This window comes from Microtus oregoni, unplaced genomic scaffold, assembly GCF_018167655.1.
Source record: "Microtus oregoni isolate MIOR12 unplaced genomic scaffold, Mior012 000007F_ref0000211, whole genome shotgun sequence".
NCBI lineage: Eukaryota > Metazoa > Chordata > Mammalia > Rodentia > Cricetidae > Microtus > Microtus oregoni.
In genome coordinates this window covers 35,192,086-35,211,349 of record NW_024543066.1, presented here as the reverse complement: position 1 = coordinate 35,211,349, position 19,264 = coordinate 35,192,086, and the positions used below count along the sequence as shown (strand labels likewise).

At 45.3% G+C, this 19,264-nt stretch overlaps 1 protein-coding gene across 3 annotated transcripts in view; it reads left to right on the top strand.

Annotated features, from left to right (window-relative positions):
- Nucleotides 1–567: 567 nt before the first annotated feature.
- The window catches only part of Paqr8 (progestin and adipoQ receptor family member 8), a 47,160-nt gene continuing 28,463 nt past the window's right edge, over nt 568–19,264 (top strand). Inside the window, exons 1-2 of one of the 3 annotated variants that reach the window (XM_041655661.1) lie at nt 588–705; nt 17,635–17,697. The gene's annotated coding sequence lies outside the window, so the exon portion shown is untranslated. Of the gene's footprint in view, nt 706–17,634; nt 17,698–19,264 lie in introns of all 3 variants that reach the window. The other 2 variants (XM_041655662.1, XM_041655660.1) reach the window with 2 other exon arrangements.

Genomic DNA, 19,264 nt, shown 5'->3' with positions numbered 1-19,264 from the left:
AGAAAATAATCATGATAAATACAGAGTGCATTGTGGGTGAAGAACTACTCCAGTCACTGGCGGGAGGGTGGGGTGGGGTGGGGGACAGGACTTACTGGATGGAGGTTACATGGGACTGCTTGGAACAGCCGAGTTATATGTGTGATGCAATCACAGCAGAAGTATGAGTCTTGCACAGGGGCTGTGAAAGTGTGTTTGCAGGGTTTTCTTGGGATGCAGCGCCTGTTTTCTCGGGATGCCATGAATGTTCACTCCAGGGCAGTGAGAGAAAAGAAGGCCAGTGTTGGGATCAGCTTCTGCAATGGCAGATGAAGTTTGTTATTCCCCATCCCGAGGGATTTAGTAAATGGTTTTGGGAAAGAACACAGTGCATACTGCATCGGTCGCTGCCTCAAGCCCCTGGGGGAGTTGCAGTTAAAGTCCGGGTGCTAGGGTCTGAAGGTGAGTGGAAGGAAGCGGCGTCAGTCAACTTCCTCGGCTGCGGTGGCTGTGGCAGCTGGGTGTGCACCGGGCTACGCCGCCCTCCCCTGGGCCGGGAAGGGGCGGAGCTGGGCGTCACCGGCCCGGGTTGTCCCCTCCTCCCCGCCGCTTTCGGGTGCAGAGCCCTCCGCGGTCGCGGCCGCTCGGAGGGAGCTCTCCCGGAGCCGGAGGCGTGAGTGTGGCTGCCGGGGCTGGGCTGCGGGAGCTCGGTCGCGCCTGGTGTTGGTGAGTTCCGTCGCGGGGTGGTGGGGTGGGGGTGGGGGAACAGGGAGATGGCGGGGTGCAGGTCTCCACTGCGATGCTGGAGAGTCTCTGCCAGGGCTCAAGAGGCGGGGATGTCAGAATCGAGTCCTTGGGGAGCGCCTGACCCGACTCTGCAGCGAGGATGTAGAACCGCATTGACAGGTGTCGCGCGACCCCAGGGGCTGGGATTGGGACCCGATGTTGGAGTTTCAGTACTGCTTTTTTTTGTTGTTGTTTTGTTTTTTGTTTTTTAGAATGCAGGATAGACAGTCCAGACCGTAGAGTTGGGGAGGTGCAGAGCCCTGAAGGACTGGATCTAAGGACTCCGAACTGCGGTGTTGAGAAGCTTGGGGATGGGAGCCTGGGAAACTGGGGTTTGGGGTAGATGTCACGATGGTTAATTGAGGGTGTATGAACGCAGAGAATAGGAGGGCAGGATCCAGGGGAGGGGGAGTCCTGTGCGCATTCTTGGGGCGCCCTCCACAGGGCAAAAAACGGAACCCCGCAGGGGAATGCCTAGTAGAGGAAGGGCAGGACAGAAGGGGGTGCCGAGGGAGGGGAACCCCGGAAAGAGTAAGGTGAGCAAGGCATGAGCTCCTCCTTGAGGAGGATGGAGCAGGGTACTCATAGGAGAAGCTACAAGGAGCTTAATTGTGCTGAAAACCGAGGTTTGCTGATTTAGGGGCTAAGGTGAACTGAGGGACTGGAAAGCACGAAGTTGCAGAGGTAGTTGGCGGTACAATGCTGGGAATATATTAGTCTTGGGAATGCTATCTTTTCAGTGGAGGTGGTTGTGGACCTCCACAACCAGGAGGGTATCCCCTTGACAGCAGATTGAGGAGCTCTAGACAGGACAAATGGGGTCTAGGACTCAGCAAGCCATGGAGTATTGGGAACCTAGTGGAAGGCTGGCCAGTTAGTCATCAGGACCTGGAGGCAATCAAGTGTCTCAACTTCCTGAGCAGTATTAAGTACCCAGTGATAACAGAGGGACCCTTGGTCCTGGTGAGCACTTTGTCTTGCTTAAGTGGTACCTCATATTTCCAACCTGGGTTAGAAATGGCTTTGCATGGACATGTGATGAGAAGAGACTGGGCAAAAGGAATAATCACAGAGTGAGATTTCCGATACATAATGGTTATCAACCTTGTGTGCTTTGGGCAGAACACATATAATGTAGGTGTGTGTAGAGTCGTAATCCACAGGTACCATTTGCTCTTGTGCAGTCAGGGGCAGCTTCTGAGAAAACATGGAGGGGGAGAGCGTCAACAAGCGCATTGCATACCACAGGCAAACTTTAGTGTTCTAGAGTCCTGTAGTCAGTGTCTGTACTAGCGAGGATTCCTTTTCCTGTGGTTAAGAGGAAACTGCCCTTGTAGAAGGTACTAGCCACAATTGCTCTGTTGAAGTTATTCGTGGCCTGCCCTCATGTCTGTTCCATCCCTGGCATCTCAGAGGATAGGTGTCTAAGACATATCTAAAAACGTAACCTAGGCTTTGTCTCTTTTCTGTTGTTGAACTTGGGTGTGTAAGTCTTTCATTTAAAGTAATGCTGAATATCTGGTCGACCCACCCTGCACTGTTAGTTATGTGTGGTGTGTAGTTTATCTGTGTCTAACAACTGATTCATGGTGCCTCTGATTTCTTTGCCATTGGAAGGTACTTGTGTTTGGGAAAGAATTCTTTCCTTCCAGGCCGTGGGTACAGGAACATCCTCTGGCACACACCAAAATGCCTGCTCCCTGAGAAAACCAAGAGCTATTTTCTTTTTAAAAAACATTTTTGGGGACCGACAAGGACTCACGTAGCCCAGATTGGCCTCAAACATAGCTAATCCTTTTATCTCTACTTCCTAAATATTGTAATTACAAGCGTGTGCATTACCAGAAGTATTTATTTTTATTTTTATTTTTTTGGTGCTGGAGATCAAACTTAGCCTAACACATGCCAAGCAAGCACTCTACCCCTCAACTCTAGCCCCAATCTCTAAGAGGTATTTGAGGAACTGACATTTAGTGGGTCTGATTTTATTCATTCTGAAACAGTGTCTTCTGTGTATCCCTGGTTAGCCTGCAATTCACTATGTAGACCAGACTGGCCTTGAATTTACAGAACTCCATCTGTCTCTGCCTCCCTAGTACTGGGAATAAAGGTGTGTGCCACCCAGCTAGCTAAGTCTGGGCTTTGTTTTGTTGGGTGGTGATGGTGTGATTTTTTTAATTTTAATTTTATTTTTTGTTTGTTTCAAGTTTCCCTTTTCATTCAAGAAATGGAAATCTCCAATAACTCTGCAAACTAACAGGAGAGGCATGCTTTCATTTCAAAACATCATATTAGGACTTGCTTTGTGCCTACAGAGAGCTTGCTACATGGCCTGACCCTTGCATCAAAAATCCGAAATATCATTGTTACAGCAGTCTGTCTATTCATTTCAACATAAAGACAACCGAGGGGTTCAATTCTTTATTTAAGTATTAAAACAAATACGTCTTTATTCTATATCCAAGTGAATATTTCTCCCCTTCAAAAGCATTCCTTTGGCAAGAGGGATACTAAATCTAGTGATGCTGTCATTGCTGAGAATAGTCCCGGAGCGCCTGCTTTGGAGCTGTCTTCAGACGCTGCAGCGCATCTTGCTGATTGCCCCAGTGTCTGCAAACCTGCAGTTGGCAGAGACAAAGGCAGAACGAGGCCAACATGGGCTTCTGGAGAACCAGGGTTATACATACGGCAGTATTTCTCGCTGAGCTAAGTCAGAAGTTGTGTCATATTTATGACAGCAACAAGGCATCTTCGAGGCAAGAAGGAACACCCTGGGAAAGGCGTAGAGGTCGCTGTCCACTTGGCCCAGGTGATCTGGGTTTACGGAAGGGCTGAGCAGCAGGGCTGGGAGTATATGGCAGAGCAAGCTCTCACTTCATAGTTACCCCCCACTAACCTTCCCCACTTCCAATACCATAGTCCAAACCTTCTAGACAGTAGCTACTGGGAGAAATTTTAGATCCAAAACAGCCAGATGTAGCGGCACATGATTTTAATCCCATCACCAGGGAAACACCAGCAGGTGGGTCTCTATTAGTTTGAGCCCAGCCTGATATATATAGCAAGTTCAACCCAAACTACACAGTGAGACCATCTAAAAAAAATTAAGATACAAATCAATAAACTTACCACCTTCATTTGAGTGTTTATGCTCTAGCATATGTAGAAAAAATAACTTAGAAATACCCTTTAATTGGTATTCCTTCTAATGTATTAAAACATGTGAAAATAAATCTCTTTTCTCCTTGATGTTTTTGGCTGGGCGGTTTGTATTGCTGCAGATTTTTACAAGCAACAAAATAAGAGACGAGTTCTCTCTCCCCCGTCTCTCTCTCTCTCTCTCTCTCTCTCTCTCTCTCTCTCACACACACACACACACACACACACACACACACACACACACAGTACCCAGGAAGCCATGCTTATACGTGCTTATGCCTAGCGCTTGAGTTTTGAGTTGGATTTTTAACTTTCTATACAGGCTAGTGGAAGAGAATGACCTCTGAAAATGCATTTAACATAGGGATTCCGGGACACACTGGAAGAAGCCAACAGAACCAGGATGTAACCCCTCTTTCACTCCACCGTGGCTTGACTCTGGTCTAGGTGTGTTCTTGGCCATGTTGTTTCACCTCTTTGAAGCTCCCTTTCTACCACATGGATCATAATTTTAATTTCAAGTGACATCTGTTTAAAATAGGAATAATAATAGGTGTGGACCCCGTGGCTTTGGGAGGAAGATTAAATGTGATTTGTGCATAACAGAATAAGTACTGAGGGGAGTCTGGCTGTTTTAATAGTCAAATTATTTATTAGTAGGCTTATATTAAAGTTCTTTTGTTTTTATGTGAAAATTTATAATTTTATAGGAAATGACAGTCTTTTTAGCTAAGCTTGGTATCTTAATATATGGATGAGAAATTTTTCTTTTTATCTTCCTAACATCTTCAGTTTTTGTTTTTAATTTTCAAATTGTGGCTTTAAAAGCAACTACTATTACTTTACTTTTAATTTATATGTTTTGAATGTGAGCATTCCTGCTATGGTTTTATATTACAGCTCGGCATGGTAGTGAACATTTAAAGAAAAAAGTAATTTAAAAGTCTTCCCTGTAGCCCTTTCTTTCTACCCCATCCTATAACAATGCCCTTCCTTCTTACTTCCCTTTCCCCCTCCTTTCCTCTCTCCCCCTCCCTTCCTTCCAATGAAATACATATAGCTCACTTAACAGATTTTGAAGTTACTAGCCTAGCACTTACTGCATAACTGGACATGACTGAACTTCTGATCCTCCCTTTGCCACCGTGAGTTCTGGGATCCCAGGTACCTGCTACCACTGTGCCTGGTTTATATGGTGCTGGAGATTGTTCCTAGGTCCTTATGAATGCTGTGCAAGTGTTCTCCCAACTGAGTTATGTCCCCAGCCCTGGGAATGATGACAATGAACATTCCTCTTTATTAAAATGGGAGTTCATTCTGTCTCTTTTTTTTTAAGGACAAAGAAGAACAATTTGTCATTCAGTTCTCAGCTGTTTCATAAATATCAGCATTAAGTTTTTCTGTGAATTTTACTATTCAGATATAAGCCGGGAAGATGGTATAGCAATTTTAATCAAATGATCAGGAGTTATTATAAAACATCATATTTCATGACAGCTCCTGGTTTGGATACCAGCAAATGTCAGAACTGTATAGGGACATAAACTGTGGACTTTGCCTCTCCAGAGCTCACATAGGTGCTATATACTGTCTTGGGAGTTTGTACTTCTCTTGTTGCTGAGACAAAATAACTAATAAAAACAAGTTAGGGAAGGGTTTATTCGGCTCACAGTTTGAGAGAACGGCTCGCCATGGTAGCTGGTATGGTGGCAGAGCCAAGAGCTCTGCGGTCAGGAAGCAGCGGGAGGTGAATGCTGATGTTCAGTTCATTTTCTCCCGTTTTCCATTTTATTCAGTCTGGGACCCCAGGGCATGGATGGCATGACCCATGGTCAGGGTGGGTCTTCTCTCCTCGATTAAACCCCTGTGGGCAAGGACAGGCCCAGCTGTGTCTCCTAGGTGATTTCAAAACCAATCAAGTTAAGAAGGAAAAAAGGCCATCACAGTTCTCCTGCCTTCATTTCTTGGAGGTGGTTTAGCTCTTTGAGGTTTAGCTCTCCCTCCGGGTTTAGCTGCCATGAGGGAAAATGACACCAAGGCACCTAGGGGCCAGGCTTAGTGGTCACACCAATAATTCTAGCCCGCGGGAGACAGAGACAGGAGAATTGTGAAGTCTAGATCACCCTGTGCTACATGGAGAGTGAGTCACATAATGATCCATAACTGTAGAGTGGGCTCGCATTATTGTAATATCATGCGCCCCTGGAGACTGCTGGAGTGCTGAGGGTTTTGTTGTTTGTTCCAGCAGTTCCTCTTCTGAGCAATGGCCTATGTATTTACTTATACCAGGAAAACAATACATAGCACAAGCCTCACCCTAGAGTGGCGGCCATTAATGGGGAGGGAGGTTGGCTTTGCCTGCCTTTGGAGATTTGGCCATGTCTGGAAATATTTTTGATTGTTATAACCATAGGGAAGGTTGCTGCTGGCCTCTGATGAAGGGAGGCCAGAGATGCTACTGGACATCCTATAAAGCACAGAACAGTCCCTCCAGACACAAAACTGTCCAAATATCAGTCTAAAATGTCACTAACACCAAGAAGCCCAAGATGGAGCCCCAGATCTGGTGTCAGAATCAGCCTGTACTATAGCATCCTGGCATCACTGCACCGACCTGGTGAGTTACTTGATTTGAATATCTACAGAGATATTCCAATAATGTCGACACATTGATATATCATCAAGAGATAATATAGAAATAAGTGAGATAGTCTATATGAAACACATAGGACACAACAGGAGCCAATAAACCATCACTTTTAATGTGACTCCGTAAAAAAAACAAAAATCCTTGGATTATTCTTCCAAAAGAGATGGAGTTGGGTCTTTAATCTGTGTACAGAAAGAATTCATATTTCTTGATCCATCCCTGTGCCCGAAAGTAGGGCAAGCATGGACGAGAGGTTCATTCTGCAGTCTAGCCCAGGCTTGCCAGGCCGGTGAGTGCAGTCCGCAGGTCAGGAAGAACAGTCCCCAGACTTCTCTTGTGTAAAGACATGAGGATGAAGGCTTTCCTTTTCTAGATAGCTTTACCTGGCAGGAGAGGAGAGCCAGGGCGAGAGACCCTTCGCTGTGCAACAAAGGCTCTTCTTTGCCCCTTTTTCAGGGTTCAAGCTTCTGCTACGTGAGCAGGCAAGGAGGTCTAGCACTGCACCTTTGCCTTTCCCTGGTCCCTTCCACCTTGCAAGGAATCCTTATAGAAGTCCCTTTGCTCTTAACAAATCACTGTTAGTCACTTGCTTTTGGTCTCGTGAAGCCTGACCTGACGCAGAGGACGGGAAAGCCCCCGCTCTACTTTGATTTCTCTTCGTTGCTGTTTTCTTCTTTTCCATTTGGTGTCACTGGAGTGAGTAACTAGCAGACCTTCCCCTGTGTGGGAGTAGGGCACATTCCAGGGAAGGCACAGTGCTTCTAGACAAGGATGTAAATAAGTGGCTTTTTAGCAGAAGGTTAGAAACCACGGAGCCTGTGGCTCTGTTCCTGCTGCACAGTAGACTTGACTGGGGTGCTCCAACCCCATTGCAAACCACTCATTGATTCTGAAAGTCAAGGGTCACTGCCTTGTTAGATTAATGACTTGCATAATAAAAAGGGGGGGGGACTGGCAGGAGACTGAGTTGTGGTGACTCATTCCTATCACCTCAACACTTGGGAGGCTGAAGCCAGAAAATCACTGAGTCCCAGGCCCAGCCTAAAATACCCAATGAGATCTGGCCTTAAAGAAATAACAAACACAGGAAAGTAAAAGAAGAAGAAGAAGAAGAAGAAGAAGAAGAAGAAGAAGAAGAAGAAGAAGAAGAACACAAAATAGAAAATGCAAGGCTAGGGAGATAGATCTGCTGCATGAAGGTGGCCTTGCGTTGATCCCAGAACCCATGGGAAAAGATGAGGGTGGTGACATCTGCTGACCCAATAGTGAGGATGGTGGTGCTGGGGGGAGAATCAGGGTGCCATGTGGATCCCTGGAGCTCATTGGCTAGCCAGCGTAACCAATCAGTGAGCTCTAAATTCTGATGGACAGATCCTGTCTCAAGAAATAAGGAAAGAACTCTGGCCTCTGCATGCACATTGGCAAACATAGGCACACATACCCACGTGACCACACACACACACACACACACACACACACACACACACAGGGTGGTACAAATAAAAGCTTTTGTTTCACTGCGCTTTTGTTTTGGTGACAGGTAGAGGCAAGTGCACAGTCAGGAAACATCGCTTCAGAGCCTTGCAGAAATTCACTAAGTCTGATACCTTCACCTTGTTTAACACTTGTCTGTGTGCCTCAGCCAAACACCTTTCAGGGCACTTTCATAAACCTTGTTAAATACAGCTCTGCTTCACCCTGTGTAGTATGGACAACAATATCAGCACTATGGTTTTTAAAATTTTTACTATACTTACATATTTATTTAGGGGAGGATTGCATGCATGCTGTGTCACATGTCACAGACAATGATTTGAGGGAGCTGGGTCTCCTCCCACCATGTCTGTCTAAGCGACTGAACTGTGGTCATCTGTTAGGATAGTGGACATATATCACTATCTAATTCTCCATTAAACTCTCCAATTTTTGTTATTAAAAAGAAATCGGGAAAGTGGAGATTAATTCAGGATTTAAGAGAGGTTAATGCAACCATGCAGCCAATGGGAGCATTGCAACCAGGGCTGCCATCCCCAGCAGCCATGCCAAAGGGCACACATAAAATTATCTTAGACTTGAAAGATTGTTTTTATACAATTCCTTTAGCGCCTGGCTGCCACACCATATAGAAATATGGGCCTACAGCCGTCCCGTGTGGTGGAGAGGATTTAGTGGAAAATACTTTTACCTTCTGAACCATCTTACTGACTCCTAATTTCTTTTTTCCAACTTAGGCTTGGGAATCAGAATAGTGTTGTCAAAATAACAAGAGAAAATGGCAAAGAAAAAGAAGGAACAGAACCTGGTACAGGACTTCCTGTCATATCTTTGTACCTCCCCTCCTCGTTCCCCCCACCCCCAAGCAGGGTTTCTCTGTGTAGCTCTGGCTGTCGCGGAAGTCACTCTGTAGACCAGGCTGGCTTTGAACTCATATATCCTCCTGCTTCTTCCTCCTGGAAGCTGGGATTAAAGACATGCCCAACCATGCCCAGTCTTTGTTCTTCTTTGAATTAAACAGATCCTATGAGAAGGAAGGAGCCTGGCAGGGGTGGGGGGGAATCAGTTGGTTTCACTTAATGAAATTGCTTCATTTAGGAATTATTTTTTGGTTCCATTTCCCAGACGAGGAGACTGAAGTCAGAGAGGCTGTCTCTTGTCCAAAAATCATGGGTGCTGCTCAAAGAAAAGTCTGACCGGTGTTCTCTGTTGTCTCACTACTGTTTTGTTAGTGTTTCTCTAAGCCTTAGATCCTTGCTGTAGCAGGAAGGAAATGCCCAGGACCAAAAGCATGCTGCACTCCACTGACTTGAAGAAGAGCGCTCTACTACTCAAACTATTATTATTATCGGGTTTTCAAGACAAGGTTTCTCTGTATAGCCCTGGCTGGCCTAGAACTCACTCCATAGACCAGACTGGCCTGGTATGTTAAGTGCGTAAGCGCAGGTGTGTAAGCGGCACTGGATGTGTGGGGAGGTCAGTTCTCACCTTCACCTTGTTGAGGTAGCGCTTCTCTGGTTACAGCGGCTCTGTCCTGAACTGTTTCTACTCTCTCAAGTGACAGACACATGCCACCACATCTGGCTTGTTCTGTGGATTCCAGAGATGAAACTCAGGTAATCAGACTGGCATGTTTGCCAGCTGAGCCGCTTGCTGGTTCTGCAGGGAGATCTTTGATGGACCTCCTGTGGTCCCATAGAAAACCATATTCACTTACTCATTCATCCATCAAAGGGCCTGCCAAGTACCAGTGCCCAGAATAGACGTTGTGGATAGAATGATGAGGAGAGATGCCATCTCTCCACCTTTGGAGGCTACATAATCGATAATTATGATAAATTTTAATATACAACAGGTGTAACTATAATCCAGATTTTAAGAAGAGCTAACCTGCATGGCTAAGGCAGACCTCCCTATTTGGGCTGACCCAGTTCCTGACTGTGATCAACCCTGCCTCCCAGGCCTTTATGAAGGTGACAATGTGAGGTCTACTGATTTAAGAGGCTTCTTTGTGGCCCTTGAGACAAAATGAAGAGGAGAGGTGATGACATTTTTGCTTCTCAGCTAATGTCATCAAAGATTGAAAGGGGAAAGAGAAAGAAAACGGGTTCAGTATCTGCAAACAAGAGAGTGTTTGCAGTTTGTCATCGGTGTCTGGAAAGTGTGTGTTTGCCCCATCTGCGGCATGGGCTCTTTTTAGCACAAGACACTATCCACTAGGGCTGTAGTCTGCAAACTGGAGGGAGGCTGTGCTTGCTCAAACCAATTGCCTACAGACAATGATTTTATGGGAAATGAAACCTTTTTTTTTTTTGGTGGGGAGGGGAAGCTTTCTTCTTGAACAAGAAATATTGATGAAAATATAATAAGCAGAGGATAACATAAAGTCAGCAATGGAAGGCAAGGATACCCAAAATCACTGAATTTATGTTCTGCAAAATGAATTCGGTGCAACAATCCCACCTTAGCTTTCCCACTCCTACACTTAAGCAAGACTACGGCGTCAACAGAATTCTCTTGATTTGTAGTGAAGGGGAATCTTCCGCACGGGCTAATACTCAAATGGCTACAGTGAATGAAATGCCATGCAGGCAGGTGGTACTTCAGGGCCGTTTGATTCATCAGGGCTGCACAAGAGGCTCGGGTCCATTCAGGCAATGCTACTGCTATTTCTCAGGTTGCAACACCCCTCCACATCCTCAATTCACAGGGCTCCTGACCTCCTGGCCTTCCTCCCCATTTCTTTATAACTTCCCTTCTCCCGCCCCCCAGCTTTCAATCTCCCATGTAGCGAGAATCACAGGCCCATGCCGCCAGGCCCAGCCTCACTGATGATTTCCTGTTTCATCTGGGATGTTAATAGTTTCGGATCTTTGGAGCCGGAAAGTCACTCTGACATAGAGGTAATGGACGAAAAGGGAGATCTATGTTGCTGGGCTATAAATGGCATCAGACCACAAAGATGGGCTTCAGGCAAGAAATTTTCATTCATCTAAAGGGAATTGACCACTTAATAAATCCCTAACAGTAAACTAGACAGTAAGGATTAAAATTATGCTTAAGAAACATAATCTTTCTCTGTCTCTCTGGGTCTCAGTCTCTGTATCTATCTTCCCCCCTCCATCACCCTCTCTCCCTCTCTTACACACACACACACACACACACACACACACACACACACAGAGAGAGAGAGAGAGAGAGAGAGAGAGAGAGAGAGAGAGAGAGAGAGCCTTTCGGTTGTCACTTTATTCATAATTATAACAGTAATTCCTAGACTTGAATTGGGCCATGTTTTTTCTCTTTACTTTTTACTTAAAATTTTTCTTCAGGTATGAGAAATACTCTGTCACAATACGTTTACAGAAGCAGGAATCATATAAGAGAGGACAAATAGGCACCAATCACAATAATATAGCCATCCATACATCAACTCAGTGTAGAAGACTACAGCCGCATAAAAATCTTGCCTTGGGAAATAGAAAACTCTGAAGTGTCCGTGATTGTGTGATGTGTCTCATGCCTGCAGAACCACTGGTTTTAAGGACTAACTGAAGTCCAAAGTAGATAATAATACAACCATTCCTACAGGAAAGCACAACCTAGAAAGGTATACCAAGTAACTGCTTTGTTTGAGGCTCTGTGCAATGGACTTTATTTGTATTTTCTGCAATCCCCGTGGCAGTATGAGGAGAGAGCTGTCATTCCAGTTTACAAATGAGCGAAGGAGGTCTGCATCTGGTACCATACATCGCTTCATAATGATGGGGTTAGAAAATGCCGATTTAATTTTAAGTTAAGGGCTCCCGACTATCCAACCTAGAATTACTTCAGGGTCGAGCTTCCCAACCAGCTCAGCCCCTCATTGAAGAAATTAGAAAACTTAAGAGTTTCTGGTGGAGACTGAATTGGTACATGAGCAGCACAGGGTGGGGTTGGGAAAGTATCTTCAGGGGGAACGTTTTTCACTCCATTGTTTCACATGCCTGCAATCCCACAAGTCTGTGTGCCAAAGAGCTGCTCAAGTCAAGGGAATTTAGAAGTGCTTTGCTTTGGGTTGGGGTGACAACTGTTTGAAGACACTGCAGATCTATAGCTCTTTGTGATTGTGTGTATCAATAAAGGACAGGGTATAATTAATATTCAGTGCATTCAGATGACTTAGCAAACTTCCAAACAGAAAACTTGACCAGTCATAGATGGCCTCAGGTGACAGTGAAGTCTGCAGTGCACCCACCCACGGCCCTTTGTGCTGGGCTCAACTCCTGGCGACTTTGTAAGGGTGAATAATGCCTTTGAGACCTCCCCTGATCTCTAGCAGATTAGATTTATTGAGCATATGTATGTTGTGTTAGTTCATTATATTCTCTCTCTCTCTCTTTTTAAATTTGTATTATAAATATTTTGGAACAGAATGGCAACAACCCTCTCCCCAGTTTCTCATCCAATCTGGATAACTATAGCCAAGTTTCTTTCTTTTCTTTTGGTTGTTGTTTGTTTTTAAAGACAGGGTCTCTCTACAGATTTCTGGCTGTACTGAAACTCACTAAGGAAGCAGATTGGCCTTGAACTCACATCTGCCTCTGAGTCCTGACTGCTGGGATTAAAGGCAGATGACACCACTCCTGGTCTGCCAAGGTGTTTTATATGTGTGTATCTTACCTCTGTTACACCCAGATTGCAGGGGTCCCCCAAAAACTACCAGAGTCCACACTCATATGTAAAAGCAAAGAGCCTTTATTCAAGCTTAAAGTTGGACTCTTTGTGTATCCGATGCAGCGATTGAGAGTAGAGAAGTCCAGTCGGGGTAGGGTTTTTATTTTTTGTTGTTGTTTTTTTGTTTGTTTTTTGTTTTTATCATGGTAGAGGTTGCGGTGAGGCAATTTCCAGGGTTCATGACCCTGATTGGCTGACATTTATCTAGGGCGTCTCTGCAAAAAAAAAAAAAAATTGGTGAGTCCTGGGTTCCGAGACTGCTGGTGGTCTTAATCTCATTTTATCGAGTGGTTGGAATGTCAGGTACTTCCCTTTAGACATTGGCCCTGCCTGGGTGGTGTCAGCTATGGCTTTTCCTGGAACTGGGTGCTGCCTGCCATGGCAGCTGTGCCGCCTGGGCCCCCATGTGTGGCCAGGCTGCCTTGGACCCCACAAACTCCAGATTATTTTGAAGTCCACCCCAAATATCATTTGTCAATCCTCTAAAATCTTATTTAAAAGATTAAGACTCATCTGTATAATTCTTTCAGCTTCACAACAGCTCTAGTAATGGAATGCCATGATAGTCTGTGTCTCACGGTGAGACTGCAAGTTTACAGACTTGCTCAGGTCACTCGGCTTATAAGTAAATGGTAGACCACCACACACATGCTGCCTAACTCGACAGCCTGTTCTGCTTACCAAATACCTCCGGACCCTACTGCTGTAGCTAATCCTCACACTAAAGGACCTTCAGAAGAGTGTATTCCCGGGACTGTGACTGCATTTCCATAAGACAATCTCCATATTGGTTTCCTCAAGCTCAGTTACCCCGCCGTGGCTGCAAACTGGATCCCTGTAGGCACACAGGGACGGAATGGTTGGGAGAGGCTCTGGTGTCATCTCTAGTGAAGAAAGGGCCAGCTTGAAATATTAATGAAGTCTATTTAGTAAGGAGCATTGACGAAGCAGTCAAACCCTTGTTGTGATAGTTTGACGTGTTGGAGAAATCCACACTGAGAAGGGACGTGACAGGAAATGTGACTGCCATTGGCGGCCGCTACCGAGGGAACGGAAAGGTTTCTTTTCAAGTGAATTTCCCTTTGCTTTCCTCTCTTGGCAGAGGGAGTCAGTCTTCCCACTGTGTCTTTTCAGTTTGTTTGGAGCACAGCTCATTGTGTTTGTCTCCCGTGTCACACAGCTGCCTTCCCTCCCCAGCCCTTTCTTAGGTCTCTTGCCTGCTGGGTACAGCTTCCACAGCCAGAAATGCTTTCCCACTTGGGAGTCAGTTGGCTGACAAAACAAAGGAGATCTGGAGAGGCAAAACTTACCCCTCCAGAGACCTGACCTAGCAGGCTTCTCCTAAGCATTCAAGCCTGCTGTAGAGAAGCCTGGGATAAACCAACAAAGAGCCAATGATTCTTCTCTTACAATGCAGCCACCTGGTCCATCACATGGTTAAGAACAGAGCAGGTAGCAAGCAAATCCTGTTTATCTATCAGTTAAGACACTTCGCTGCCTCAAATCTAAGAAGATGGAATCTGCATTCTCACCATTAAACAAGCGGCACCTTGACTTTCTGCTTCCTCTCGTCACTGAGATGACTGACATTTGTCAAGTCTTGAATCTGGGTTTCTTCCCTTGCCTTTCCCCCATCCAGTCCCACCTCGGAGGCTGTGTGACTGCTGGAGGACTGCCCTGCCTTCTTATTTTCTCACCGGGGAGCACATTTGGGTCTTCTTTGTCATGATGCTCTTGGGGCTGAGAACAAAGTCCACCCTTGTCACCCATGAAATATGTCAACTAATTCCTAGTCAAGGTCCTTTCCAGGGAACATGTATGTTCGTTAGTATTTCTTTCTCCTCTATGTGTGTGGTGTGCGTATGAACGTGAGGGTGAGTGTGCCCTGTATGTGTGTTGTATGTGGGTGTGCACATGTGTGTGAGGGTGAGTGTGTCCTGTATTTGTGTTGTATGTGGTTGTGCACGTGTGTGTGTGTGCCCTGTATGTGTGTTGTATGTGGGTGTGCACATGTGTGTGAGGGTGAGTGTGCCCTGTATGTGTGTTATATGTGGGTGTGCACATGTGTGTGAGGGTGAGTGTGCCCTATATATATGTTGTATGTAGGTGTGCCCATGTATGTGAACGTGAGTGTGCCTTGGCTGCATGTGTAGAGGTCAGAGGTTGGAATCGTGTGTCTTCCTCTATCATTTATCACTTTGGATTTTGAGACAGGGTCTCTTGCTGAGCCCAGAACCTCACTGATTGGCTAGGCTGGATGGTCAGTCACCGACTCCACACCCTCCTCTTCACAGGATCCTCTTGTTTCTGCCTCTCAGCACATCCCACTAGGCCCACCCAGCTTTTTACATGGATCTGGGATCCAAACTCAAGTCCTCATGCTTGATTGGCAAGAACTGTACCCACTCTGATGTATCCCCTGCTCCGGAATCTATTTCCTTTACACATTTGTTGTGGAAATACTTTCTTAAGTAGCTTTTCATGACTGATGTGATTTCTACGTTTTAAAAAAGTTTCATGGGCGAAACAGTGGAGAACAAGTCTGATGTGGGATACTTCTGCGTGCTGTGAATATGGCTTATTACATATTGGTTGGCTGATAAAGTAGCTGATTTGGCCAATAGCCAGGCAGAATAGAGCTAGATGGGAAATCCAAGCAAAGGTAAAAGGAAAAAGAAGGCAGAGTCTAGGAGATGCCAGCAGCCTCCGGAGAAGCAAGATGTGAGGTAACAAGCCACGAGTCTCGTAGTAAAATATAGAATAATAGAAATTGGTTGATTTAAGTTGTAAGAGCTAGTTAATAAAAAGCCTGAGCTAATAAGCCAGTTTTTAATTAATATGAAGCTTCAGTGTGGTTATTTAGGAACTGGCAGGTGGGAGAGAAACCTCCAGTTACACGAGCCACTTAGCTCTCACCAGCAGAGTGGGCTCAGGCATGACACCACGGCTCTGTATGGGCTCAGAGATGACATCCTTGCTCCATGCGATGGCTCCCCTGAGGTTGCCTCCCGTAAGAGACTGTGGAAGGCCTTTCAGCCACAATACTTTCCCTTCCCAGGTCCAGTTCAGGCATAGGACATACCTCAATATGTGACTCCAAGAAGCCCTTACAAGGCAACAGCAGATGACAAAAGCCAAGAAGCCCGTGTGCCATTGCTAACCCAGACTTTGGCCTGAGGTTTTGTTGGTTCCTTCCCCAACACATGGGAAGAGGTTCTGAGAGTGAGAGCCAAGAATGGAAGAGATTAAGCTACTCGATGATGCCAAAACCCTTCTGGAAGACAGAAGAGAGATTTCTATCTCTTTGTTGAGACAGGCTTTCTCTATGTAATCCTGGCTGTCCTGGAATTCACTATGTAGACCAGACTGGACTCGAAATCACAGGGATTAAAGGCATGTGCCATCAGATCCAGTTAAGAGAGGGTTTTTACCCTACTTAGCTATTCAAGACAGTGTTTATCTGTGTAGCCCTGGCTGTCCTGGGACTTGCTCTTGTAAACCAGACTTGTAGGTTCGAGAACTGCCTCTGCCTCCCAAGTGCTGGGATCAAAGATGTGTACCACCTCTTCTGGCTCAGGAGAATATTTTAAATGCTAACCTTTCCTGGAGGCTTTGGAGGTTGAATTCTCCCTTTCTGCACACAGTAGGTCTTTCAGGGAAGTTGTAGATTGGTTGAATAATCAGTAAGACTAAGTATAGTCACTCTTCTTGTATTTTGATGTTTGTTTGTTTGTTTGCTTTTGACAGAGATTCTCATTACCCAGACTGACCTTTAACTTGTGGTCATCCTGCTTTAGCCTCCTGGGGGCTGTAATTCCAGTCATGTGTCCCTTTACCCACCTTAATAAAGCCCCTCTTTTAGGGGGAGAATAGGAATACTTACTGCAGTGCTCACGCGAGGTAACAGGAACCCAAACCCATAGCGTGTCCTAACAGAGTCCTTAATCTATTGGAGCCGTTATACATGACTGGGTTTAGATTCACTGGGGTCTCACGAGACAAGAAAACAAGAAATCTTCTATCTAGTTATGGCTAACTCCTCCATAGCTGGCACAATTCTCTTTGCTGTTGACGAAATTGCAAAGTGTTAAGAAAATGGGACTCAGCTTGGCCGTGGTGGTGCACACCTTTAATCCCGGCACTCGGGAGGAGGCAGAGTCAGAAGGACCTCTGAGTTCAAGGATAGCCAAAGCTTACACACAGAAACCCTGTCTCAAAAAATTAAGGAGTGGGGCAGGGGGAAAGAAAAGAAAGAATCCAAGACTTCTTGGATAGAAACTGTTTGCTGTGCGCCTGGCAATGGTTCATGTCACCTGTTGGGCATTAGGAACGGCAGCGTAGGTGAGTCTATGTTCGCTGGAAAGCATTTCCCTCATAAGCTATGTAGGCAGGAACGTGCAGGCCTTGCCTCGCAAGGCCTGGCTGTCCCTAGGGAGAGTGACAGAGGTGCCAGGTTGTTTTCTGAATGCTGGAGATTTGCTTTTGTTGTTTTAATCAATAGCACTTTTTTTTTTCAAGGCAAAGTCAAACCCAGCCACTTTGAGGGTGCTCTGATTTGGCTGCAAGGATGGACAGAGGTCCTTTGTCATTTGAAAGGTCTCAATTGTGTATTGAGGGATGGAGAAGGGAGGAGATAAAAGCCCATATAGGTCAGGCAGCACTCCTTTGACCAACTACTTTAAGGGTATTTAAAAAAAAAAAAAAAAAGGAAGTAGAATTTAAAGGACTCTCCCTGCTCCAAATAAGGATAATTTCTGGTAGCCATGCTTAGCCAAAAGTCTTTAGTTGACATCATTTCAAGCTTGCTGTTTTTCTTTATTTTCTGTGTCTTTGTGGATGTTATCTAACGGAAGAAAGAAAAAGGCCAAACACCATTTGGGAGCACTGAAGTAACTGAACTCGGCTGAACTGAACCGGTGAGCTGGGGGAATGAATACAACATTTCAGAATATAGGGCAATCCTTTGTCAAAGGCAGCGCTGGGCGATGGAAATGAAGCTGCAAATGCTGACCTTGAATTTCCTGGTAACATTGAGTACTTGTCTGTTCCTAGCCCGGGTTTGCACTTGCCAAACAGCTTAAGTTGGTGCTGTTTCCTTTGTTTGCTGAAGGGAACGTGGGCCCTTTATCGTGGGCCCTTCTGGGTTTGAACTGAATCTTTGTTTGGTTTGGTTTTGTTTTACTTTGCTCGAGACGCTTTGCTTTGATGGAGATATGACCACACTCTGGACGTCAGGCTGGCCTCAACCTTGCCATCCCCCTGCCTCAGTCTGTTGGGGGCTAGGATGACAGTCACAAGCCAAGGCTTAAAGGTATCGTGTTGGAATGCTCATCTGATGGCAAACCGATGTAATATGGGTGAATATATACAGAATGAGTTTGAAACTGAGAAGTGCTACTTGCTAACCCTGCAGTGATCTTAATATCTGCAGATATCAGAATCCTGCAATTTGCGAGTCTTTATTATCCTCGGTTTAGAGAGGCACTGCTGGGGACAGCAGGATGGTGGTGTATTTTTAAGTATATGCTTCATTTAATATGACAGGGGCAGGGGGCTTGGGCTGTCTGCCTCCGAGCCTACTTTGCTTCCAAGACCAATACATCCTCCAAAGAAGAAAACTTGGTGTTTGTAACATATGTGCCTTGATATTAATGAATGTAGCTACAAAATATATTTGGTTTAGTGTAGTCTTTAATTCAGTTGTTACTGATATATTCTACTTGAAGAAAAAAAAATCAAAATGCAGGAAAATCGAGTGCTAATGGATTTTTGTTTAAGCCCAACATTCCGGCAAAGTCTTAGAGACACTGTAGGTTCAATCTGCCCCTGACTATGGTTACCTGCATTAGCCAAAGTTGGTATAGAGATGGAGGATGTGGATGGGTCCGAATTGTTAGGATCAGGTTCTCACATCAATTGAAGGAAGTAGACTTAGACATTTTGCACTGATTTCCAGTAAATAAGGTTGAAACAGAAAGCATGTCCAAAATAGCACGGGCACTTAGGCTAAGGGCAAACTCAGAGGCCAGATGATTCTTGGCTCTGCTGCCTCCTCTCTGAGGAACTTTGGACAAAGGACTTAGCGTGTTTCCTTCTCTGGATCATATCTAAAAATCGGTAGAGTGTAGTTCATCTAGTAAAGAAGACTAAAGAGTTAATGCATGCAGTGGACCAAAAACAGTGCCTAGCACAGACTGGGTATTTAATGTATGTGAGTCATAATAATTTGTTTACAGGTGGATAGATAAGGGTGCTGAGTCAGAAAGAGGGGGAAGGCCATTTCCTGTTTCTGCACAGGACGATAGCAAATGTGTGTGGAGGTGGAGGCAGGAGGATCAGGAGTTCAAGACCTTCACAGCTGCATGGGGATTTTGAGGCACCCTGTAACTTGAGACTCTGTCTCTAAATAAATAAGTAAATCAATTAGTAAGGGACATGGGACACTTAGGTTGGGGACACTTGACTGTCTTTGGGGAATGTTCA